This window comes from Gymnoscopelus braueri (genome assembly GCF_963280865.1).
Source record: "Gymnoscopelus braueri genome assembly, chromosome: 24".
In the NCBI taxonomy this organism is placed as follows: domain Eukaryota; kingdom Metazoa; phylum Chordata; class Actinopteri; order Myctophiformes; family Myctophidae; genus Gymnoscopelus; species Gymnoscopelus braueri.
The window spans coordinates 4029518-4057017 of record NC_137626.1 but is presented as its reverse complement, the minus strand read 5'-3'; the positions used below and the strand labels follow the sequence as shown (position 1 = coordinate 4057017).

General features: G+C 42.3%; 1 protein-coding gene across 1 annotated transcript in view; it reads left to right on the top strand.

The window, feature by feature from the left end:
- The window catches only part of raph1b (Ras association (RalGDS/AF-6) and pleckstrin homology domains 1b), a 132053-nt gene that overhangs the window by 41525 nt on the left and 63028 nt on the right, over nt 1-27500 (top strand). Inside the window, exon 2 of the mRNA XM_080421929.1 lies at nt 11386-11469. The gene's annotated coding sequence lies outside the window, so the exon portion shown is untranslated. The remainder of the gene's footprint in view (nt 1-11385; nt 11470-27500) is intronic.

Below are 27500 nucleotides of genomic sequence, written 5' to 3'. Positions count from 1 at the left end.
GAGATGTAGTGCAGTAGAAGTAATTAATACTCCAGTAAAGTAAAACATACCTCAAAATTGTACTTAAGTACAGTACTTAGTTACTTTCCACCACTGACAGAGTCTGACGCCATTTCTTTATGGGAACAGTCAGAACTTGGTTCAACTGGACAAAACGTGCACTGTTAGAGTAGGTGCCCAGGATATCATAGACAAGTGTGTGTGTTCATTTTTTGTATTGTTTTTAGGTCCCTGTCCACATGGTGTGTTTTACATCCTCAGAAAAATCTGTTCAATTAATGTAGGCTACTGTACCTGTGATGTATTTTTCTCTCCCCCCCCAAAAAACATCCCTAACAGGAGCTTTACAGTAACTTTTTCTTTGCTCTTATCTTTGACCTCATTTAGAATTCCATATCATGTTAATTATGCATACACTGGATACGTTGATCCTCCAGAATCTGGGCGATTCAAAGTGTACACAGACTATGCACACATCAAACACACACACACACACACACACCAAACACACCAAACACACACACACCACACACACACACACACCAAACACACGGCGACAGAAACGACACACCAGGGACTTCCTCCTTGACAGGAGAACACACACACACACACACACACACACACACACACACACACACACACACACACACACACACACGGTGGTGTTATGTTGTTTTGTGTCATTCACCGTCCCTGAATAATACTTCCTCTGTCGTTTGAGCGCTGCGCTCCCATTGGCCAGGCTCAGTGTGTGACATCGCTCGTCGCACCCCGTTTTGAGTGGCGTGTCCGTGACGCGTATCAAACCTGTTTTCAGCCTGCTGCTGCTGGACTGAAGAGCAGGTTGTTGTTGTATAAACTCTATACTCTATCATCAACGCTTTGGAGATCTGCAGAGTGCAAGAAACTACTTGGACTGCGGGAGCATTTACCAAAAAGTAGCCGATCTACAAGCTCAAAACGTGCCGCAAAGCGACACGTTTTGAGCTTGTAGATCGGCTACTTGTGCCTAAACCTTTTAGGCATTTTTTTAAACTATTTTGAATAACATTTTTATAATACAGTAGGTGGCCAGTATCTTTGACCAGTTTCACTTTCAAAACCTTTGCATCATGAGAAAAAGAGTAAGATCATGATTGTCCGAAGTAGGGAAGACAGACAATCAACCTTTCCTGACTTCTATCTGGCTGGCACTGCCCTATGTGTGTGCAGTGAGATGACTTATTTGGGTCATATTATCTCCAATGACCTTTCAGATGACAAGGACATCTATAGACAGCAGCAGAAGCTGTATGCGAACATGCTGTGTCGCAAATTTAGCATGTGCTCAGTACCTGTGAAGATCTCTCTCTTTAGATAATTTTGCACACCACTGTATACTGCTGCCCACCTTTGGAGTCGCTACAGACAAGGCAGCATCAGACGACTCACAGTGTCTTATGATGACTGCATGAGGCTGATGCTGAGAGCTCCAAGAAGCTCCAGTGCAAGCCCAGATGTTTGTTAGTGTCGAGGTACCCACCTGCTCTACTGTGATACGTAACCTTATGTATAGGTTAATGTGTTTGTTAGTGTCGAGGTACCCACCTGCTCTACTGTGATACGTAACCTTATGTATAGGTTAATGTGTTTGTTAGTGTCGGGGTATCCACCTGCTCTACTGTGATACGTAACCTTATGTATAGGTTAATGTGTTTGTTAGTGTCGGGGTACCCACCTGCTCTACTGTGATACGTAACCTTATGTATAGGTTAATGTGTTTGTTAGTGTCGGGGTACCCACCTGCTCTGCTGTGATACGTAACCTTATGTATAGGTTAATGTGTTTGTTAGTGTCGGGGTACCCACCTGCTCTACTGTGATACGTAACCTTATGTATAGGTTAATGTGTTTGTTAGTGTCGGGGTACCCACCTGCTCTGCTGTGATACGTAACCTTATGTATAGGTTAATGTGTTTGTTAGTGTCGGGGTACCCACCTGCTCTACTGTGATACGTAACCTTATGTATAGGTTAATGTGTTTGTTAGTGTCGGGGTACCCACCTGCTCTGCTGTGATACGTAACCTTATGTATAGGTTTATGTGTTTGTTAGTGTCGAGGTACCCACCTGCTCTGCTGTGATACGTAACCTTATGTATAGGTTAATGTGTTTGTTAGTGTCGAGGTACCCACCTGCTCTACTGTGATACGTAACCTTATGTATAGGTTAATGTGTTTGTTAGTGTCGAGGTACCCACCTGCTCTGCTGTGATACGTAACCTTATGTATAGGTTAATGTGTTTGTTAGTGTCGAGGTACCCACCTGCTCTACTGTGATACGTAACCTTATGTATAGGTTTATGTGTTTGTTAGTGTCGAGGTACCCACCTGCTCTGCTGTGATACGTAACCTTATGTATAGGTTTATGTGTTTGTTAGTGTCGAGGTACCCACCTGCTCTGCTGTGATACGTAACCTTATGTATAGGTTTATGTGTTTGTTAGTGTCAGGGTACCCACCTGCTCTGCTGTGATACGTAACCTTATGTATAGGTTAATGTGTTTGTTAGTGTCGAGGTACCCACCTGCTCTGCTGTGCTACGTAACCTTATGTATAGGTTAATGTCTAGGGCAGCTGAGTCAGTAAATGACATAATGGCTGTCATAACAGACCCCACACCTAGTTCTGTCAGGTTCTCCTCTAGACTGTGGAACCATTGGTGCACATGTGTGTATGTCACAAACTGAACAATGTGGGCTATTTGCATTATTATTATTATTATTATTTTTTTGTTATTGTATTGTGTGGTAGTGGTTGTATATTTGTGATATGGATCTCCCTGGGTCTGAGGATTGAAATGCACTTTCCCGTTATACCGTCATGTACTTTAAATGTTGAGTTATGGCTGCATTGCGCTACAATGCACATTCCTATTACCGTCATGTACTTTGTGGTGAAAGAGTCTCGGTTGCAGCCAGCTTTAAGTCTCACTCTCTGCACAAATGCGTTGCAGGGATCGATACTAATGCACCTCCTCACCCAGGTTTGGCTTTGAGGCCATCAATCGATCAACAACCCCCCCCTCCCCCTTACAACAGCGCTCAGGGTCACCGCCAAACCGTTATCTTGTTCTAAAGCTCGCATTAAGTTGATGTTTGCGGTGCTCCTGAGATCGATATCTGCTGTCCAGCCTGTCCAGACATCACTAGAGGAGCACACCCACCCTCCATGGCCCGGGGGGGTGGGGCTTACGGGCAGATCGTCGCCATTGATTGGTTCCTTCAGCTGCCCGTCACGTAGCGCAGCATAAATGAAGTTGTGGTGTGGAGGTGTGGTCTAGATCAGATTCTCAACCTTTTTTTTAATATTTTCCATGACCTCCAGTTTAATATGCATTAGTTTAGTTTATTTATACATTAGTTCTGAGTTCTGCCTTTTATGTGGAGAGAGTACAATGAAGAAGAGTGACAGGAAACGCGGAGAGAGAGAGAGACGGGGGAGTGACGGGCTCGGGAATCGAACCTGCGACTCGCTGTCAGGCTGCATTAGAGCTTATCTGTGGCATGTATGTGCCTTAACCGCTAGGCCATAGGCACCCTCAGTACGCTTTTTTTTCTTTGTTCTTTGTCCCTCTGGAACCCCAATCTACTCTGTAAAATCCTCAGTGTTAATGTAACTCTGAGAGTGTAACAAATGGAACCAAATGGACCCGTACGCGTCCATTTGGTTCCATTTGTTACACTCTCAGAGTTACGGACCCGTAACTCCTCAAAGACGGACCCCTTGGGGGTCCCCAGACCCCATGTTGTTGAGAAGCAGCGCTAGTAGAGTAGACATGTGAGTAAGTACATTTTATTTATAAAGCACCTTTAGAAACTATGTCACAAGGTGCTGTTCAATGGACAACGATATAAACAATTAAGTTAAAGGGATAGTTCACCCCCAAAATGACTTTTTTCTTCCTATGGATTAGTCACCACATGGAGACTTGAATTCATGGATATTGTTTAGTTTTTGTCTCATTCCTAAGACAATAATTTGATGACCAGCGGACTGGTATAGGCAGCGGTTCCGGTAGGAGACACAAAGGAGACTCTCTGTGTCTCCTACCGGAACCGCTGTGGATGTGTTATGGATGGGGGGGGGGGGGGGCACCCATAACACAATAATAATGAGACAGACGAAAATTCAGTTTCCAAAGTATGAGAGAGTTTAAAGTATTAATACAGTGGAGTGAACATACACCTCTAAATGGGACATGCATGCGGACTCAATTGAAGCAATGGCCAGCACAGACTTAAAGGTAGGGTAAGTGATATTTTTTGGTTAAAACAAAAAGTATTTTTTTAAAAGGTTAAAATACTATATTCTGATAGTAATCATTGCTATAGAGTGTTTGTTCAGTAACAGGAGTCTCCCTGTCTCTCCAGCTCTTTAATAAACAGAAAATACATTTTTCGGTAGGTGTCAAAATCTCAGCCAATCAGGAGAAAGTACCAATTTTTAAGCTTAATTTGTATAGTTTTCAGTTCAAATTTTGCATGCTCATTTCTTAGTGTCATCACTTCCAATTTCACTTGTTTAATCTATATCCTGATTGAGTTCTCTGTCCTGGTTGGATAAAATTGGAAATGAAAAGAACTACAAAAAAAAAAAAACTACAAAATACATTTTCTGTTTTATAAAGAGCTGGAGAGACATGGAGACTCTTTATATAGACAGGACACTCTATAGTAACGAGCACTATCAGAACATATACCCATTTTGCAATTATTTGAAACTTTGCAAATCACTTACACTACCTTTAAATAGACAGAAATTATACTAATAATGACTCTACATATATCTTTTAGAGTTTTTTTTAATGGATAATATTACACATTTTCAAATTGCCTTGACAGTCCCTTTTAAAACGAGACACATAAGAGCAGTAGCACAACAAGAAGTAAAGCAAATAACATTGACCTGCTCCAGTGGGTCAGGTCAAAACTTCAGAAGACAAAATGCTTCAGAAACGGATGTGTTTTGAACAAGTTCTTGAGACCGTCAACTGACTCAGCATGTCTTACGTTCCACAGTGTAATAATGTGACATCAGGAATGTTCACATCATTACCTGGAACGCATCTGTGTCACTTTGGATTTATTTGGCTATTCAAAAATAGCAGATATACAAGCTCATAGCGCGGCAACGAGCTTGTAGATCTGCTATTTTTGAAAAATCGTGATTTTTTTTTCAAAAAACTGTTAGGATTTAGAAAAAAAAATTAAGAATCGCCTCAGGTCTTAATGGGTTAATAACATTGATCTCATAATCCAGTCAGAGACATGTTTCTGCCTCCTCCTCCTCATCAGACGTGGTGGTCCATTAGGCGGTCAGTCTCTCTGGATGCTGTGTTATGGTCTGGTCTTCTTGTCGGAGGGAAAAGGAATCGGCCCGCAATCTAGGGCTTATTTTAGCCCATTCAATCTGGGAACGTATCCGTGTCAGTTTAGAATTTGAGCTTTAACCATTATTCTATACTTTGGCTATTCAAAAATAGCAGATCTACAAGATCTGCTATTTTTTTTAAAAATATTTTCTTGTCGGAAGGAAGGAATTGCAATTGGGCTGCAATCGAGGGCTTATTTTAATGAATGAAACGCTATTGAAAGTAACCAATGTGTCTGGTAAGAGCATTGCTTCTCAAAGTGGGGTCCCCCCCCCCCCCCGACCCCCCAGGGGTCCTTGAGGGCGTTCCAGCGTTTCCCCAGATAAATGTGTTGATGTAGGATCAGTTTAACCACTTTAACTAATTGTGTTTTTAACCATAAAACAACCCATTTTCTACAATCCTACAATACAATACTTTGGTCCTCACAAGTATAGTAACACACACACACACACACACACACACACACACACACACACACACACACACACACACACACACACACACACACACACACACACACCCCTCATAGTGTGACCAGTGTGTCGCCAATGTGACACAAGTGACACAGTGACCCCGTCTCTTTTATAGCCTTGATTTTATTGTAGCCTCCCAGGCTCTGTGTGTGTGTGTGTGTGTGTGTGTGTGTGTGTGTGTGTGTGTGTGTGTGTGTGTGTGTGTGTGTGTGTGTGTGTGTGTGTGTGTGTGTGTGTGTGTGTGTGTGTGTGTGTGTGTGTGTGTGTGTGTGTCCACACCCCCCCACTTCCTGCTGGATTCTCCCCTTCCCCTGTAACAATCCCGTCTTTCTTTTTTCCTGTGACATCATTGTCACCCTCCTCAACCCCCCCCCACCCCCCCACCCACCACACTTCCCACTTCCTGTCGGGACAGGAAATGGAACCGACTACTAGCAGGATTGTGTGTGTAATGAGGGAAGTGTGGGTGGAACAAGGACACACCTGTTCACAGAGAGAGAGAGAGAGAGAGAGCGCCAGTAGACACAACCATGGTCTGTGGCTCTGGACAACCGGATCTCCATATATGCCTGTATATGGGCATATCTGGTTTGTTTATGGTTATGTCAGAGTGACGCGGCCGTAGTCCTGCCTATATACTGTATGGGTGTATATCTGATTTGTTTATGGTTATGTCTCAGTCAGGAGTGATGTGGTAGTGATGTGGCTCATAGTGCCGCGCTATGAGCTTGTAGATCTGCAATTTGTTTTGAAAAACCTTGAAAATCTGTGCAAATCTATTGAATATTTATTATTTTTCAAAGCAAAGTTTTGTAACTCAAATCTTTGCTTCTGGGGGGTCCCTGGAACACAACATTTTGAGATGGGGGTCTGCGGCCAAATGCATATCCAAACAATGTTTTCTAAATCCTAACGGTGTGTTGCTATAATATCAGTGGTGCTCCAACTTTTCCATGTCAAGGACCACCCAAAATGATATGTATTTGGCCACGGACCCCCATCTCAAAATATGTTGTTCCAGGGACCCCTCAGAGGCACAGATCAGAGATAGAAATGTTCGTTTTAAAACATATAATATATTCAAAGATTTGCATACATTTTCAAGGTTTTTCAAGCTCATATGAGCTTGTAGATCTGCTATTTTTGAATAGCCCAAATACATCTAAAACGACACGGATGCGTTCCCGGTCTTAATGGGTTGAATTGGGCCATCACTCAACCAGCGATGTGGTTTGTGGGACAGAGAGAAGGTGTAGCTTATGACACAATAGTGTTGGTTTATTATACAATCTGTTTGGCCCAGGCTTCACTTGAAACCAAAACCAAACCGCTGTTGCATTGTGGGACGGTTGGAGCAACAGCTCAGCAGTGTTGTGTTGATGCAACTATTATACTACTGTGACTACTGCTGCTTTTACTATACAATACTAGCTACTGTTACCAGTGGTGTAAAGTGACTAAGTACATTTACTCAAGTACTGTACTTAAGTACAATTTTGAGGTACTTTTGCTTTACTGGAGTATTTCCAATTGTCTATGCTTTTACTTTTACTCCACTACATCTCAGAGCCAAATATTGTACTTTTGTTTTACTCCACTACAATTATTTGAAAACTTTAGTTACTAGTTACTTTGCAAATATAAATTATTACATTATAAAACATACATTTACCACTTTAAACCTATTTTATACCTAGGCTATTGCCGATCTACAAGCTCACAACGCGTCGCGATGCGACGCATTGTGAGCTTGTAGATCGGCTATTTTCAAAAAATAAATAAAAATGTTTGTACTTTTACTTTTGTTACTTTAAGTACATTTTGATACCAATACTTTTGTACTTTTACTCAAGTAAATTTTGAATTCCGGACTTTTACTTGTAACAGAGTACTTTTACATTGCAGTATTGATACTTTTACTTAAGTAAAACATTTGAGTACTTTTTCCACCACTGATTGTTACTATTACTATTAGTACATGTGTTTTGTTTTCTGCTATAAACAAGTTTTTCAGTTTTCTCGTGTGATCTTGGTGATCTGCTATTAGTATAAGATGATACTACTGCGTTAAAGGGACTACACCATGAATTTTAACTTTTCCTTCTTTTTGGTGTGTTTTTGGTCTCCCCTACCTACCTCTCTTCTATCCCAAAAAAACACCCCAGTTTGAACACCCAGGCTTTCACAGCATATCTGGGGTTTTATGTAAATTGCTCTCAAAACAGACCAAACTGATTTGGCCCCGAAAGTGACAGTTCCAACTTTTTTTCTTTCTTTACTTTTTCCACACAGAACCAGGAGATAACATGCATACAAACTGGCCCAATAGCGCCACCTGCCAAATCAGGACAATGTGGTATTGCAGGTTAAAGTGCTTTATAAGCCAGTTAGTTGGAATGAGTATATCTGAGGCTTGATTTAGGCTCAAACCTTTTGAAAAACGTTTGAGGGACATAAACGATATGATATTATTATTATTTTTTAAATTCATGGTGTAGATCCTTTAATCGATTCATTGGTATGTAGAAAATGTAAAAAAATATAATATAAAAGAACACACACTTTTCCATCATTCAATTAATGGAAAGGGTAAACGATAGAATAATAAGAAATTAACTAGTTTCTTTCAGCCCTACTGGAGTGATCTTGACCCATTAAGACCGGGAACGCATCTGTGTCATTTTAGATTTCTTTGGGCTATTCAAAAATAGCAGATCTGCAAGCTCATAGCGCGGCACCGAGTGCCGCACTATGAGCTTGTAGATCTGCTATTTTTTAAGCAACCATTTGTTACTCAAATCTTTGCTTCTGGCGGGTCCCTGGAACAACATCTTTTTTTGTATTTTTTTATTTTTATATATATATATTTCTTTCAAAAAACTGTTAGGATTTCTAAAACACATGTTTAGAATGGGCCTTACTGTGTACTGTAGAGTCTGAATGGTTTAACCCTCTCTGTGTGTCCGTGGTGTGGACGGGCTGTTTTGCCGTCAGTGAGGCAACAAGGGCCTTGGTGGAGCTGTTGAGTCTCTGTCTCACACTTCAGCATAATATGTGTTGTTTTGTCTTCGCGTGTGTGTGTGTGTGTGTGTGTGTGTGTGTGTGTGTGTGTGTGTGTGTGTGTGTGTGTGAAAGTCTGCCTCTCCATTTAATATGAGCGCCTCTCACCATGCGTAGCAGCTGTGTGTGTGTGCACTGTGTGTGTGCACTGTGTGTGTGTGTGTGTGCACTGTGTGTGTGTGTGTGTGTGTGTGTGTGCTGACTGCAGTGCCTGTTCCCTGCAGCTGTGCATATGCATGTGTCACACACACACACACACACACACACACACACACACACACACACACACACACACACACACACACACACACACACACACTGCCACACCTGTCCCCCGGCCTGCTGTTGACTGAGTGATATCATAGTATAACTGCAGAGACATGAGAGAGGCTCATAAAGAGCTTCCACAGGCTGTGCTAGTTTATCTGAAACACAATTGTATACAATATAGAGGAGGGGGTCCCTGCTTCATCTCTCTCTCAGCTAGGGGTCCTTGGCCTGGAAACGTTGAAAGACCCCTGATTTAGTTGCATGTAGGGCTGTCCCCTCCCTCATGGACAGGGCTCCGCCCTCGTAGAGACCACTAATTGTCACTCAAATTATTGCTATTAACGATTTTCTTTTTTGTGTTATTGACATTGTCTTTCTGTTAGGCTTTGTAAACATGAATACATGATGTGCTAATGGACAAAACTGATCATATTTACTATTCTCATACTTTTGAATTGTGTTTTGAGTAGTTCAAATAGCATTCACTTGGTATAAAACCTTTGCGACAAGAAGCGGCAATTTATTGAAATGTAGTTAAATTAAAGGTAGTCGCTCCGTTCATATGAACAGTATTTCTATGTACCGAGGTCATGTGGTGTAACTGTGCAGGGATTCTCTCTCTCTCTCTCTCTCTCTCTCTATTATACAGACATATTGTACATATCACACACCCACACACACACACACACACACGTACACACACACACACACACACACACACACACACACACACACACACACACACACACACACACACACACACACACACACACACACACACACACACACACGTGTCATCAGTCACTTGCTGGGGGCGTGAACAACTGTTGGCAATAGAAAAACAGCCGGCTAGAATACCTTGAAGCTAGCCACAACATCAGTTACTATAGCTATATATAATATATATACTCACCACCACCTCCCCCACACACACACACACACACACACACACACACACACACACACACACACACACACACACACACACACACACACACACACACACACACACACACACACACGCAGGCACACAGACACACACACACACACGCAGGCACATATTCACGCACACACACATGCATCACACACGCAAGTCAACGTAGGCAAAACACAAGCAAACTCACTCATTTGACTACCAGGCTGAAGTTTATTCAGTGAGTCAGCATGTTTTAAAGCCAGCCTCTGGGAGTCATGTGACTCAGCGTGTTTTAACGCCTAGCCTCTCTGCTAGGAGTCATGTTATGTGTGCTTATATGTGATTACACACACACATTACACACACACACACAAGCGCGCGCGTATGATTCAGCCTGCTGAGTGGTGTGTTTAGAATGGAGCGAGGCTGCAGTGAGTCAGCGTTGTAGATGTTCATGAGTCGGCGGTTCTGTCTAAACTGTTTGATGTGGACCCACACATATCGCTGAGTCACGTTTACAATACACATCGTTTAGAGATTTCACTAGTCTGTGGGCTTTCAGTGGTGACTCGTGCTGCGAGATTATTACATTATTACATTATTGTCTCCGCCAGGCGTGTCAGAAGTAATTAGGCTCCATTCAAGCGGATGGGTTTTTTGCCAAACTATACACTTGATTTTATTACCTTAATAAACATTGTCATAAATACTATATGCTTCCAGTCACTAGTTTGAAGTCTTCTTTCAATCACCATCATATGCGTTTTGGTAAATGATGGTACCATTTATTTAAAAAAAAAAGATAAAGTAGGGTATGCTATACGAGGGGCGTGGCTACCTTATGATGATTTAATTGACAAGCTACACAACCAATAGCATGAATTCCCCACCCCTGATCTGGTCCCAACCAATAGTATTAATTTTTCGGACCGGATTTAGAAAGATGGTGGATTTTAAATTGTTGAAAAATGGTCTTCATGTACGGCCTGTAGAGTCTATGGGAGTAACTTTGTCCATACTTTTTTACTGTCTATGGTCCAGGGTCAGAAGTCCTCTGCAGAGAGAACAAAGGCATCGATCAACACTCTCACTCTTTTCACCCACTAATGGTCCTGGATTGGCCGGACCCGCTGCATGGATTGCGTTTCGCGATTGCAGCCACAAAAATAGACAGTAAATCAAATCTAATGGATTTTGTTTCTCTCTCCCCCTCTCTCTCTCTCTCTCTCTCTCCCTCTCTCTCTCTCTATCCAGGGGATAAAAGTCCAGTTGCCGAGCGGAGTGGCGGTTTGCGTTGACCTTTCACCTTGATAGGAAGAAGGGAACGCCGCTTCAAAGGTAAGCCGGCCTGTTAATTGTTTGGCCACAGTGAGTAAACGCTTCCAGCTCTCTTAAAATGGACCAATAAACAGCGAGCGCTCTTATGATGGACCAATAAACGGAGAGTGCTCTTAACTCTTTGACTGCGGACGACGCGATAACGCGTCAAGTGCTACTTTGTCCAGTTGGCCGTCGACGCGTTCGACGCGCTGGACGCGCGTTCATTGTTTAATCTCTGATTGCGCTATGCTGCTTAATATTCAATGTTATTCTCGAGTTCCACTTACTTCACGGACATCTGCATCCGGTTTCATGACCTGGATTCCGTTTCCGGTTTTTGATTCTTTTCCCCAGTCATTTTCGTCCAAAATAGGTAAATAAACGGTCTTTCACACGGTATAACGGACAAACGGACAGTTTCTCTTCTATAATCTATGGTCTGGGTGACGATCAGTCATCGCCGTCGTGTATCACATCGTAATTTTGGCGATCAAAACAATCTGGGACGACGTCACTTCCGTTTTCATGTTTTTCCCTGTCTAATCTATCAAGAAGGATGAGAGAGACCCAACGACCTGATCAAGCAGTCATGTGCTGCTCTCTAGTGGCGGGTTTGTGCTGGGTCTTTACATTATGTCCCCTTAAATTATTTTCATGAGAAAAATTCAAAATATAAAAATAAAAAAACACGAAAATTGCTGGCACTGGGGGAGTACTTTATGAAAATACTCTGGCAGTCAAAGAGTTAAGATGGACTTCTATAATAGTCGATTAACGACCGAGCAGGTTCGGTCGCGTCCTGACCGGTAGAGCCGTGCATGGTCGTGGGGCGGTGAAGAGAATCAAAGCACGAGTAGAGAAACGGTTGTTGCGCCTTCGTAACCCCTGTAATCAGTGTTGCCACGTCGGGCTTATTATAAGCGACTTTGGGCTTCTTTGTTGCTTGTAAAAATTGGTGGTTGTGTTTTTTGGGGCTTGTTTCTAAAGTGTAGTTGCTTATTTAGGCTTGTTTCCAAAATGTTTAATTAGTATGTAAACCAGTTATTTTGATGAGAATGTTTTGTGCATTTGTTGTTAGAATGTTTTTGAAAATAGCCGAGCCTTTAGATCTGTTGTTTTCAAATAGCCGATGCATATCAGGTTTAAAGTGCTCATGTGGCCTAAGTTGCTTCCTTTGGGCTATAGGTTTTCCTAGACCTGGTTGCTTATTTCTCTCACAAAATATGGCAACACCGCCTGTAAAAAATGAGTCCTCATTAACGTGGGCCGACAGTGTGTGCTGAACTAGATGCCAACAGACTGCCAGATACTGAAATCTACAAATGACACTGATGCTTTCCCGGTCTTAACTCATTGAGTGCCATTAACGTGTTTCACGTGTTTTTACCGCTATGGCGCAACGTGCCAATGACGTGTTTTTACCGCTATGGCGCAACGTGCCAATGACGTGTTTTTACCGCTATGGCGCAACGTGCCAATGACGTGTTTGACGTGTTTTTGAAAAAAATGTAAAAAAATTAATAAATTTTTTATTTTTTTATTTTTTTTTGAAAAACATGTTCAGAACCCAAGATATCATTATCTGAAGATTTGCAGCTCCATCCACTCCTTGTTTAACGTATAACTGAAAAAGGCTGTAACTCGCTTCCTAAGCACTTTTTTTTTTACTTTGAAAAAAACTCTGCACTGGGACAACATAATGTAGAAATAATTCTGGAAATTCTGGCACTCAATTGTACTACCTAGGAGTATGTAAAAGAACAAAAACGAATAAACAAGCTCATAACGTTTTATCCATTCAAATAAGTTCTGAATCTCTGCTTTACACATGTGGCAAAAACAGAAATAGATCAGAAGGTGTCAACTGCGTAGCAACAACCACCACAACAACAACAACAACAACAACAACAACAACACACAGACAGCTGTCAAATGAAGCAAAGTAGCACTTTATTCTAGTCACCCTGGTGGTCTTAAAAAAGGTGTGTTTTTGCAGCGGGCATGTGACAGGCCCCCCATGCACGGCGTTATAAACCCACCAATCACCCCGGCACCGCCGTTTCCGTCGCCCCCCCCCCCCCATCCGTCCCCCCCCCCCCCCTCTTCCGTCAGCGGCATTCCAGCGGCTGACATGACAGCCTGGATCTATTCGCTATGTGTTCCGTGTTTAACCCATTAAGACCTGGAACAAACGCATCTGTGTCATTATTTTGGGGATTTCTTGGGCTATTCAAAAAATAGCAGATCTACAAGCTCATAGCGCGGCACCGAGTGCCGCGCTATGAGCTTGTAGATCTGCTATTCTTTTGATTTTTTTTGAAAATTGGTGCAAATCTTTGAATATATATATATATATATATTGTTTAAAAGCAAATCTCGTAAATCAATGTTTCCCAAACAGTGCGTTTTGGAATCATGAAGTCATGATTGTTTTTATGGTTGGTGATTAAAATATAAATATCCCCTATACGTTGCTTGTGATTTTATTTTATTATTAGTATTACAAAAGAGCTGAATTCATACGTATTTTTTTGTACGTTTTGGATCCCTGGGGAACTAATAAAGTTAGTACTCCTGTGCAGTGGTGAAAAGTAACTAAGCACATTTACTCAAGGACAATTTTGAGGTACTTTTACTTTACAAAAGTATTTCCAAATGTCAGTACTTTTACTTCTACTCCACTACATCTCAGAGGCAAATATTGCACTTTTACTCCACTACAATTATTTGAAAACTTACTTACTTAAAAGTTACTAGTTACTTTGTAGATTTTGATTATTATTACAAAACATACATTAACCACTTCAGCTCGGCATACATTTCGTCCATTTGAAAATAGCAGATCTACAAGCTCACAATGCGTCGCTATGCGAGTATTTCTACGTTGCAGTATTGATACTTTTACTTAAGTACAACATGTGAGTACTTTTTCCACGTGTGTGTGTGTGTGTGTGTGAGCCTGTGTGTGTGTGTGTGTGTGTGTGTGTGTGTGAGCCTGTGTGTGTGTGTGTGTGAGCCTGTGTGTGTGTGTGTGTGAGCCTGTGTGTGTGTGTGTGAGCCTGTGTGTAACCCTAAGCGTGTCATAAATCAGGTCTAAATGAAAGAGGAGTCCAGGCTCTCAGAGGATCTTGTCAGGGAGAGAGAGTCTTCCTCTCACAGGGAGAGAGAGAGTCTTCCTCTCACAGGGAGAGAGAGAGTCTTCCTCTCACAGGGAGAGAGAGAGTCTTCCTCTCACAGGGAGAGAGAGAGTCTTCCTCTCACAGGGAGAGAGAGAGTCTTCCTCTCACAGGGAGATCCATTCCCTGTTAACCCATTAAGACCTGAGAAGATTCTAGAAATGTCTTCTAAATCCTAACAATGTTTTGAAAAAAAAAAAAAAAAAAAATCCCTCGATTTTTCAAAAATAGCAGATCTACAAGTTCATAGCGCGGCACTCGGTGCCGCGCTATGAACTTGTATATCTGCTATTTTTGAATAGCCAAAGACGTCTAAAGTGACACAGATGCGTTCCAGGTATCAATGGTTAAAGTGGAACCATGTGAGAGCCAGTGGTGCAAGCTCAAAACGCGTCGCTTCGCTTGTAGATCTGATCTGAGCTTGTAGATCTGATCTGATTTTGATGCTTTTAGTATTTGAATCCTGAAAAGTAACAGTTTTTGGACATATGAGGTTTTCCATCCGACACAGAGAGACGTTATACTCCAGTATACAGTGCTTTCAGTGCGTTCCTCGGATCTACAAGCTCACAGCGCCGCGTCGCCATCGTGGCCACGTCGGGGTTCTCAAAAAATAAGCCGATCTATTTGGGCGTCACGTCGTGTCACATTTAGGGCTGGGACTCGATTAAAAAAAATAATCTAATCAATTAGAGGCTTTGTAATTAATTAATCGCAATTAATCGCATTTTAATCGCATATCAATATTTGACCTGAGAATAGTGAAAAGCTTTTTTTTTCAATGGATTTTGGCATACGTCTTTAAGTACATGTACTCAAGAACTGTATTTAATTGCAATTTTGAGGTTTTTGCACTTGACTCTCGAGTATTTCCAATTTCTAATACTTTTACTTCTACTCCAGTAACTCCACTATATCTCAGAGGCGAATATTGTACTTTTTACTCCACTACAATTATTTGAAAACTTTAGTTACTAGTTAGTTTGTAGATTTCAATTATTATTATAAATCATACCATGTAACCATGTGAAAATAGCAGATCTACAAGCGCAAGGCATTGTGAGCTTGTAGATCTGCTATTTTCCACCACTGGAGGCTGGTAGAGTGTGTTGTTGCTAATGTTTTATAGTAGTTTAATTATTAATAAAAATCGCGCGCATGTGACCCGCACCGCACCCCCCCCCCGTGCACCGCCGCCCCCTCCCCCTAAACGAGACAAACGTGCGCATTTGTCCCGTTTGATGCCTGCTTATCAAGCAGGCATCACTGTGCTGGCTGCAGTTAGCTTTGTTGTTGCGCACCAACGTCGTTTGGTGCGCTGGTATTATCGGTCCGTCTGAAACTCATCCAGTGAGAAACGTTCCGCGGTGCAAAAATAGGTGCGATTAAAATGCGTTAATTTTTTTAACGCGATAATTTTTCTCTAATTAATTGATCGAAATTAACACGATAAAGTCCCGGCCCTAGTCCACATTACAACGTGTTGTGAGCCGTGTAGAGTGTTTTTAAACCGTTGAAAATGTTCGGACCACTGGCATAGCGGTCCGGGCAATGTAGCCTGACAGCGCGTCGCGGGTTCGAGTCCCGATCCCGACGGCCTTTGCTGCGTGTCACTCCCCATCTCTCTCTCTCCATTTCCTGTCAGTCTACTGTCCTATCTATAATTTAAAAAAAGGCATAACAAGCCCAAAAATACAATCTTTAAAAGAAGAGAAAATGTTCACCTCTGATTGCGAACGCAGCGGAAGGAGGCGCGCCGAAGGCCGAAGTAAGTGGAGCTTACTATGAAACCGTGCTCGGGTTGTGTCTCTGTGTCTCTGTGTCTCTGTGTCTCTCTCTGTGTCTCTCTCTGTGTCTCTGTGTGCAGTATGTCTCTGTCTGTGTCTCTGTGTGCAGTATGTCTCTGTCTGTGTCTCTGTGTGCAGTATGTCTCTGTATCTCTGTGTGCAGTATGTGTGGCTCAAATCCTCAGCCCTGTGTGCAGCCAAGTAAATGTCCAATATAGACGTACCATACATCAAATGAAAGGTCTTTGAAAACTGAACACACCTGTCAAGGTTGCGTTTAAGCCCGCCCCTTCCCCCGGAAGCCACGCCCCGGAGAAGGCTCCTAAAAACTCCCCATTGAAACCCAATGTTAAATGAAAAGTGCCCGAATCGCTCCGAAACTTTTTCTACCCCCCCTAAGTGGGGGTCTACGAACAAATACTTCGGGCTCGGATTTTGGCTCCGCCCCCCGGAAGTGGGTGAAACAGGCACTTCAAACACTTTGTTGAATTGTTCAAAAACATTCAAAGTTTTTTTTGGGTGAATTTGTATTTGTCTAAGATGCTCCTTTTAACGCAGATTTTTTTTCTATTTTTTATATATTTTTTTATTGGTTACTTTTTTTTAGATGATTTCTTTTCATTATTATTTAATTTTTTTGGCGTTCGCGCGTCTTACTTGTGTAATGACCAGAGAGGGACACCAGGCTGATAGTGGTAAAAGGAATCGTGAAACATTGACTGTTTTTTTTTAAAGACATTATCGTCAATTCTGCAAAGTCAAATAATAACTGATATATCCCATTCAATCTGGGAACGCATACTGTGTCATTTTATTATTTAGCTATAACCATTATTTTATACGTATAGCAGATATATGAGCTTTTAGATCTGCTATTATTTGCGAAAAATCGTGAAAAAAAATGTGTGCAAATCTTTGATGTTTTTTAAAGCAAACATTTTTACTCAAATCTTTGCTTCTGGTGAATTCTACAAATGTCTTCTAAAAAAACAATATATAATATCAGTGGTTCTCAAGCTTTTTTCATGTCGTTTGTGTGTGTGTGTGTGTGTGTGTGTGTGTGTGTGTGTGTGTGTGTGTGTGTGTGTGTGCAAGCTTGTACTGTATGTATGTGCATAAGTGTGTGTGTGTGTGTGTGTGTGTGCAAGCTTGTACTGTATGTATGTGCATAAGTGTGTGTGTGCGTGAGAGCCACACATGTGTGCGTGTGCATAGCCCACCTGTGCATGTAGTGAGGTTAAGTCATAAGGTGTCAGATGAAAGTTGAAGCTCCTGAAACAATAATGTGAATGAAAGATGGCGTCATTCAGTCTTAACGGAGCAAAGACCAGATAGGTCGGAGAGAAAGACGAATCAAAGCACAACGAGGCCCACGTGTTGCTTCTGTGCATTCAGTAAGTAAGACATAGCTGATCGTCTCTGTCTGGTGGAATAACCTCATTAAGTCCAAGACTGTACATTTTCAGGAAAAACAGCAAAAGTAACATATTATAACGTATTATAACATATTCTCCACGAGCTGGAAACGCGTAGCTTGTGATGCTGTTGTGTGAGGCTGTTGTATGATCAGGTAGAACAGTCAGTGGTTTTCAACCCTTTTCATATGAAGGTCCATTATTTATTTGGCATTTTGAGCCACCGTTTGATGAGACTTAGACTCTCAGACTCAATAGACTAACTCTTGTTAATTAAAGGGATACTTCACTCTCGGGCCGGGGACACATTTAAAAAAAATATTAAAAATAAATGAAAAAAGTTATGGAAAATTCATGGCCCCCTCACACATTAGTAGGACACTCTAATGAGTGAGGGGGCCATGAATTTTCCATAACTTTTTTCATTTATTTTTAATATTTTTTTTAAATGTGTCCCCGGCCCTAAAGTGAAGTATCCCTTTAAGTAATGCAGATGTTTAACAATAATTTAACTCTTTGAGAGCGTAAAATGAAACCAAATGGACCCGTAAGGGTCCATTTGGTTTCATTTTACGCTCTCAAAGAGTTTTACATTTGGTTCATTTTACGCTCTCTAGAGTTAAAGATCTAATAAGGGTCCATTTGGTTACCAACTCTCCATCATTTAGCTGGGGACCACCTGGAACCCCCTCAAGGACCCCTGGTGGTCCCCGGACCACTGGTTGAGAACCACTGAAGTAGGGTTGTTCATTTACCAAAAAACACACACTAGTTAGAATATGTGAGCTAAGAGGTTTTCTGCCCGACAACAACGACGTGTTGAATATTATTCTAACAGAGTCAGTGTCTTTAACCAGAAGGTTCTAGGGGCTGTTTGCTGAGTCATTCCCATGCTCTCTCTCTCTCTCTCTCTCTCCATTTCCTGTCTCTCTCTCTCTACTGATAATATCAAATACATACAGGCTTAAAAATGCTCCCAAAAATAACTTGAAGGGGGGGTAAAAAATAAATACAGTTGTTCTTAATAATTAGACCCGTTTGATCCCATCTGTTTTAGCTTCACTCAGCTGATTGCTGCTCAGTCACGTGGTCACCCTCTATTCTTAGCGATCTACAAGCTCACGACGCAAACTTGCGACGCGCGTAGATGTGCTATTTCCGCCGCATATGCACCCCCCCCCCCACTAGGGTTCTAGTGGTTAATCCATTAACACCGGGAAAGCATTTATGTCATTTTAGATTTCTTCGGCTATTCAAAAATAGCTCAGAGTGCCACGCTATGAGCTTGTAGATCTGCTATTATTTTATTTTTTAAACCTTGAAAATGTGTTCATATCATTTTGGGGGTCCTTGACATGAAAAAGTGGGAGCACCACTGATATAGCAACATGCTGTTAGGATGTGCCCAAATGTTCACGATTTTTCAAAGACATCCGCGCTATGAGCTTGTATATCTGCTATGTTTGAATATAACCAAAGAAATCTAAAATGACACGGATGTGTTTTCAGATTGAATGGGTTATGGAAAATAGCAATACATTGTGTCAGATAAAGAGCAGAAGATATGATGACAACGTGTCGTGCATCAACTAAAAAAAGAAGGAGGGCCCAGAGTTCCATGGAGATGGGAGTCAGTGATCTAATGTTTCCTGCTGTCAAACACAGTGGAATGGACTGATGTTCAGAATGAACTCTTGACAGCATAATTCTGTTGGATTTTCCAACCGTCGCTTGAAATGCACAATCCTACCTTATTTGGAGACTAAAAGAAAGACGTGTCCCTTATTGCAGTCGTCCTCAAACTTTTCAGGCAGCGACCCACCCCCCCCCCCCCAAAAAAAAAGCAGATCCACAAGCTCGAAACGCGTCGCTTAGCGGCGCGTTTCGAGCTTGTAGATCTGCTACTTTTTTTTATTATACTTTTTTTATCCCACAATTTTGCAACCCTTTTTCACCCAGTGCCAATTTTCTTAAGTGATCCTGGGCGCTACACTCCCCCCGCCAGCCCAGGGAGAGCCCAGAGCCGAGCTCATGCCTCCCTTCAACGCATGAGAGCCAACTGACCTTCTTCTCGCCCCCCGGTAGGACGTAGCGCGTGGAATAAGGAACACGTTATTCCAACCAGTTCACGGAGAGGAGGCGGTATAGAGACCAGGATTACTACATGTTTTTGTGAGGGTGTCTACCCTTGGAGACACGGGGAGAACATGCAAACTCCACACAGAGAGATCTGCTACTTTTGATGCTTTTGTGCGACGCTGTAGTGTGATCAAATAGGGCCGGTTGCCTCGTCGCTCAGTGGTCCTTCTGGCCGATCTACACGGTCGCGACCTTTTTCTGTTCTGGCCCCACAGTGGTGGAATGAACTCCCCACTGATGTCAGGACAGCAGAGTCACTGATGTTAGGACAGCAGAGTCACTGCCCATCTTTCACCGCAGGCTGAAAACCCACCTCTTCAGGAAATGAACTACCCTTCCTCTTCGCCAAACCCAGTACTGTTTTTTTTTTTAAATAAAAATGTCAACTTCCTGTTGATTTTGCCATTTTTAATAAGTAGAAAACCCGGACTGGATCGGCGGATCCGGATCCAGATCTTCAGATTGTAAAATCAACAGGAAGTTGACATTTTTATTTGGAAAAAAAAAACAGTACTGGGTTTGGTGATGCTCTATATTGTCTGATTCAGCTATGTTTGGGTTCATTTATGTGCTAAAAGAGTGACTTTGAGAGCTGTTTTACCGTACATTGTAAGTCAATGAGGAGCATATTTTGAATTATCAATTTCTAATCAATGGAGCAACTATTTTAGATTTCTTGTCCACCTTTGGAGTTACATCATGGCAAGGTAACTACACAACCCAAACCTCTACCAAAGTGGTCTTGCCCTTTAACTAGTTGTACGAACTCTTGTTTTATTTTATTGGATCGTGTTTATTCGATACACTTCTTTGTTTTAGCTCTTGCTCATTTGATTTTGATATTTGTCTCATCTGTTTAAGAAAGTAGGTAGCTGATATATTGCACTTTTACCTTAGCGCTAGGTATACTCTTGGTTGCTTGTCTGAGCAGAAAATGCACTTCAGACTTCTGGTGATTAGTAGTTTTGTTTCCCTACCTATGTTGAATGCACTTATTGTAAGTGGCTTTGGATAAAAGCGTCTGCTAAATGACTGTAATGTAATGTAGGGCGTTCATTTACGAAAAAGAAACACAAGAAGTTAGAATTATGGAGATAAGAGTATTCTGCCTGACAGAGACGATATACATAAACTACATACAGACAGTGTATTTTTTCTTTCTTTTTTTTCTGGGCGTCCATTTGAATTTCAGGCAGTTGTCAACCCTAATAGCCTCAGAACGGACATGTTTTAGCATGTGTTTGTATTGTAGATGTGAGTTCTCTTCATGTACTCTGACTAATGAGTGTGGTGGGTGTGTTATTTATTTTATTTTATTTTGGGGGGGGGGGGGGGGGGACCACACTGGAATCTAGACCAGCCAGCCTCTTTGTGTGTGTGTGTGTGTGTGTGTGTGCGTGTGCGTGTGCGCGTGCGTGTGCGCGTGCGTGTGCGCGTGCGCGTGCGTGTGCGCGTGTACTTCAGCACATGTGTGTGTTTTTAATGAGAGATGCCAGATGGATTTATTTTGATCCTCGACTGTCTGTGACTCTGTGTGTAAAAGTGTGTGGTGGCTGTGAGCACGTGGAAAAGCCACCGCACGCTACGCTCTGCGACACGGGTTGATGTCACGGTGACCGTTTCATTCACTGTGTGTGTGTGTGTGTGTGTGTGTACTTCTTTAAAAAAAAAACTAGCCAAAACACTTCCTTGTCCCTGAAACATTTATCTCCATGTGACTGAAGACATCTGACTTAGACCACTGAGAGCAGGGGCTTCTGGGAAATGTAGTTCTGGCACCAAGTAAAAAACAACAACAAAGCATAACATGACTGTAAACAGACAGTTGTAATGTAATGTCACCCAGACTAGAGAATTATAACAGTATACTGTGTGTGCGTGCGTGCGTGCGTGCGTGCGTGCGTGCGTGCGTGCGTGTGTGTGCGTGCGGGGCATGGTAGGAATGCAGGAGGCAGGGAGATGATGTTGACTCAAAGTGTCTCATCTCTCTCACACAAACACACGCGTGACGAACAACAACACGTGAACTGGACAGTCTATGTCCGGGACCCTCAGGGGCCCTTGAAGGGCCTTTAAAACATTTTTAATATACTGTCAGTTGAAAAAAATATGACACATTTTTGAATAGTTTTTTTTTCTGGTCTCTGGTGGGTGTAGATGTGACTTATACTCATTGGAATGTCTTCTGAGGGCAGCGTTTCATTTCATTGGTTCTCCTCCCGCCCCGTCCAATCAGAGAGAGCGGGAGGCGGGTTCAGGGGGGTTGGGGGGGGGGGGGGGTGTCCGTGGCCAAATGCATGTCAAATTGGAGGGTCTTTGACACGAAGATGTTTGAGAACCCCTGGCCTATGGGACGAAGTGTAGTGTAGAGGTATAGCTGCAGCCAATCGGTGGGCAGCTGGAGCGGGTCATAGGATCATTGGGGTGAGGAGGGTCTCCGGGGGGGCGGGGTTAGATGGGTAGTGTAGTGGGGTAACAGAGGGGCTACATTCCCAGCTGCTGTGTGTGTGTGTGTGTGTGTGTGTGTGTGTGTCTGTATGAGTTTAAGTGCATTGAGTGTTCATGTATGGCTAGTATGGTAGAACAAGCACAGCGCTGTGTGTGTGTTTTAGATTTTTAGATTTAGAAAACATTTTTAGATGTATTTGGCCGCGGACCCCCATCTCAAAATGTTTTCTTCCAGGGATGTTTTCTTCCCCCCCCCCCCAGAAGCAAAGATTTGAGTTACAAATGCTTGCTTTAAAAAACCTATGTATTTAAAGATTTGCTCAAATTTTCAAAAATAGCAGATCTACAAGCTCATAGCGCGGCACTCAGTGCCGCGCTATGAGCTTGTAGATCTGCTATATATTTTTTTGTACTTAGATGTACACGCATCCAAATTAGCGGATCTATAAGCTCTACAACAACGCCTTGCTCTGCGACATGGTTGTGAGCTTGTAGAGATCAGGCTTTTTCAGGGTTAGAGAGTAACTCTCTACAGGGTTAGAGAGTACTCTCTACAGGGTTAGAGAGTACTCTCTACAGTACAAACACTGGCTAGAAAAAAGGATTTATAAAATGACCGTCTTAATGTTGATGTCCTCACAAGTATAGTAATAACATGTGTGTGTGTGTGTGTGTGTGTGTGTGTCCACACATGGACAGGTGGTGTTTGTGTAGGGCGGGGGTCCCTACTGTGCAGGGCGTCCCCTGACAGGTGGTCCCCCCCCTCATAAACCTGGTGGTCCCCCACAGACCAAACAAAAAGGGGAACACAGACATTAAGAGAGCAGGTGTCCATGTTTACACTAGCCCTCACTTTGATATTATCATTAGATAATAGAGTACAATAAGAGGGTTTCACTGTCCCTCACTTAGATATTATCATTAGAGAATAGAGTACAATAAGAGGGTTTCACTGTCCCTCACTTTGATATTATCATTAGATAATAGAGTACAATAAGAGGGTTTCACTGTCCCTCACTTAGATATTATCATTAGAGAATAGAGACAATAAGAGGGTTTCACTGTCCCTCACTTTGATATTATCATTAGAGACAATAAGAGGGTTTCACTGTCCCTCACTTTGATATTATCATTAGAGACAATAAGAGGGTTTCACTGTCCCTCACTTTGATATTATCATTAGAGACAATAAGAGGGTTTCTCTGTCCTCACTTTGATATTATCATTAGAGACAATAAGAGGGTTTCTCTGTCCCTCACTTTGATATTATCATTAGAGACAATAAGAGGGTTTCTCTGTCCCTCACTTTGATGTTATCATTAGAGAATAGCGACAATAAGAGGGTTTCTCTGTCCTCACTTTGATATTATCATTAGAGAATAGCGACAATAAGAGGGTTTCACTGCACAGTAAACAACCTCAACAACTGTCATCACATTAACCCATTAACTCTTTAACTGTAATAGAGTAATAGTGTCACCCCACTGCCAGCGAAAACCAGTGTTTTTACTTTTTTTATTTATTTATTATTTATTTAGAGAAGCCAAAAATGTTTTACCCCTTTTTCTCCCTAATGTAGTCGTTGTGCCAATTAATTCCTCTCCACACACATGTCTGTGTTGTCACTGCTGTCGTATCCTACTGACTCACATGTCAGTGAGGAGCCCCCACCGGGAGGACGTAGAGCATTCGTCCTACTCCTCCCGCCCAACACTCCCCGCTGACCGCTGACAGGTGCCGCCCCCAGCCTGTAGGAGAATGTGCAATGACCATTATCACCCTCCTCCTCCTCCTCCTCCTCCTCCCTGAACACGGGCCAAGTGTGTTCGTGTAGACGCTGGACAAAGCCGGATGCTTCACGGTGGATTCGAACCCACAACCTCCGTGGTGGAGGGCAGTGACTTTACCACACTAAACTAAACCAGCTTCATTTTGTTGTGATCACGTGATCTCTGGGTGTGCTCTTCTTCTGTGATCACGTGGTTTTTGCTGCTTCTGAGCCTCTGAGGGAGTCAGATGGTCAACCGCGGGTTAAGGGAAAAAAACACGTCAAACACGTCAATGGCAGTGAAGCCTGGCGTCTACAAATGGAACCCCCCCGTTTGTACAAATGTAACCAAATGGACCCTGACAAGTGGTGGGTGCTGGCTACTTAACCACTGTGCCACTCCAGGTTTCAATTTTTAACAAAAACAAATGTTTTCTTTTAACCAAGATGTATCACTTTTAGAGCACCTCTCTGACTGAGTGTAGACATGGAACAGTTCTAGCGTTATCTTTTCCTGAATCATGAAGACGATACTGAAGCTGTGAGGAACCAGAGACCCACATCAGGTGGAACATGATCGTTTTCTTTCATCTTAAGATCATTTCTTTGGCCTGCAAAGAGCCTCTTTTGTCGTTGTGTGTGTGTGTGTGTGTGTGTGTGTGTGTGTGTGTGCGTGTGCGTGCGCGTGCGCGAGAGAGTGTAACCTGAGCCAAGGACAAGACTATTGATTTCACTTGCGGACCACTTCCCCAAAGGGAAAGCCAGGATAGCTGACACAGAGAGAGAGAGAGATCAGTTCATATTAACATAATAATATCTGTTTGTTTGAGCTTGTAGATATTGGACATTTCCACTGTGCAACTGCTTTGACTGATTGATTGAATACCTTTATTAACAGGATTGTTAACAGCACAAGTAGTACTAAAATAGTTATGCTACAAGGATAACACAAAAAGCCCCAGGGTCTTGTTACCATTGTGGTCCGTTGTTGTACCTAACTATGTGTTTAAGTCAGGCTTCATCAAGCAGATGGCTCACCTGCAGTGCTTGGATATCTGGTGATATGCTGATGATATCATGACTGTCGGGCAGTGGTGTAAAGTAACTACTGTACTTAAGTACTTAAGTATAATGTTGAGGTATTTTTACTTGAGTATTTCCAATTTTCACCACTTTTACTTCTACTCCACTACATCTCCGAGGCAAATATAGTACTTTTACTCCATTACAATTATTTGACAACTTTAGTTACTAGTTACTTTGTAGATTTTGATTATTATTACAAAACATACATTAACCACTTAAGCTCTGCATACATTTCGGCCATTTGAAAATATCAGATCTACAAGCTCACAATGCGTCGCATTGTGAGCTTGTAGATCGGCTATTTTCAAAAAAATATATATACAATTGAAAACTTAATATACTTTTGTACTTTTACTTGTAAAAGGGTATTTCTACATTGCAGTATTGATACTTTTACTTAAGTAAAAAAATGTAGTACTTTTTCCACCTCTGCATGTGAATCACCTGAACAGTGTGTTGTATGAGAGCAGATGGCTCTGCCTCAGGCCCAGGATACCATGTACACACACCTGATTACTGAAGACATGACCCAGAGACACACACACCCACACACACACACACTCACACACACACACACACACACACACACACACACACACACACACACACAGTCACTCACACTCACACACAGTCACACACAGTCACACACACACACATGAGACGTGGTGGTTGCCTCTGTTATGGGTCACTCACTCTTTGTGTGTGCGTGCGTGCGTGCGTGTGTGTATGTGTGTGTGTTGCCATGGGGATGGCTGTTATTATAATGGGAAAGGCTGTTCGAATGAGAGATGTGTTATTCCTTTACCATTACCACCCTCTCTCTCTCTCTCTCTCTCTCTCTCTCTCTCTCTCTCTCTCTCTCTCTCTCTCTCTCTCTCTCTCTCTCTCTCTCTCTCTCTCTCTCTCATATCCTACTCCATCTGTCCATCTCTGTCTCCCTGCCCATCCTTCTTATCTGCCTCTCTTCTAATTGGCTGTGTGTGTGTGTGTGTGTGTGTGTGTGTGTGTGTGTGTGTGTGTGTGTGTGTGTGTGTGCGTGTGCGTGTCCTCTCTGCTTGCAGGCTGTTTGTTGGTCATGTTTGACTGATGACACAGGAGTCATTGTGTTGTCATCAACGCCCCCCCCCCCCCCCCCTCTCTTTTTATTCATTCTCTAATAGCCCCTCCCCATTCTATCCACCCATCACATCCTCTCTCATTACTCCTCCCCCTCTCTTCCTCTCCTCTCTCCTCTGTATGTTAGGTTAGTCATTGTGTCTCATGTAGAGATGTAACAATCCAGTTATATTCATATGCAAACAGCAACATATCATATCGTTTTGACTTTGTATCGAATTGTTTTGCGCAGTTGGTGGAAAAAGTACTCAAATTTTTTACTTAAGTAAAAGTATCAATACTGCAATTTAGAAGTACTCTGTTACGAGTGAAAGTCCGGAATTCTAACTTTACTTGAGTAAAAGTACAAAAGTATTGGTATCAAAATGCACTTAAAGTACCAAAAGTAAAAGTACTACAATGTTTGAAAATAGCAGATCTACAAGCTTTGTAGATCTGCTATTTTCAAATAGCCTATATGTATAAAAAAGGGCTAAAGTGGTTAATGTATGTTTTATAATGTAACACATCAACTATTTATCGTGATGCGTATCGTATCTCTGTTAAAATGTATCGTTACACCTCTAGTCCTATTTAATGTGACCTGTTTTTTTTGTGTTTTATCCATTTTGTGTCCATCTGGGGAAACTTTACTCCCCAGCAGCAGCCAAGAACTGCTACTGTCTTCTGTCTGATGAACACTTCCACTGGAAAACTTTGAGCTTTAGTGACGTCACTATAGGCAGAGAGAGAGAGAGAGAGAGAGAGAGAGAGAGAGAGAGAGAGAGAGAGAGAGAGAGAGAGAGAGAGGAGAAGAGAGAGAGAGGAGAGAGAGAGAGAGAGAGAGAGAGAGAGAGAGAGAGAGAGAGAGAGAGGAGAGAGAGAGAGAGAGAGAGAGAGAGAGAGAGAGAGAGAGAGAGAGAGGAAACGGAAGATCAAGAAATGTTGTGATTCGTCCAATTCTCCAATAGGGCGTGTCATATTTTTTTTACTTTTCACGTGGTAACACATCGTGCAGCGCCAACCGAAGAGGTGTCACCTCTTGTTTTGACGGCTCTGTCCGTCTGTCTGTCTGCCTGCCTGTCTGTCTGTCTGTCTGTCTGTCTAACGCTGTGGTCCCAAACTAAATATGTGG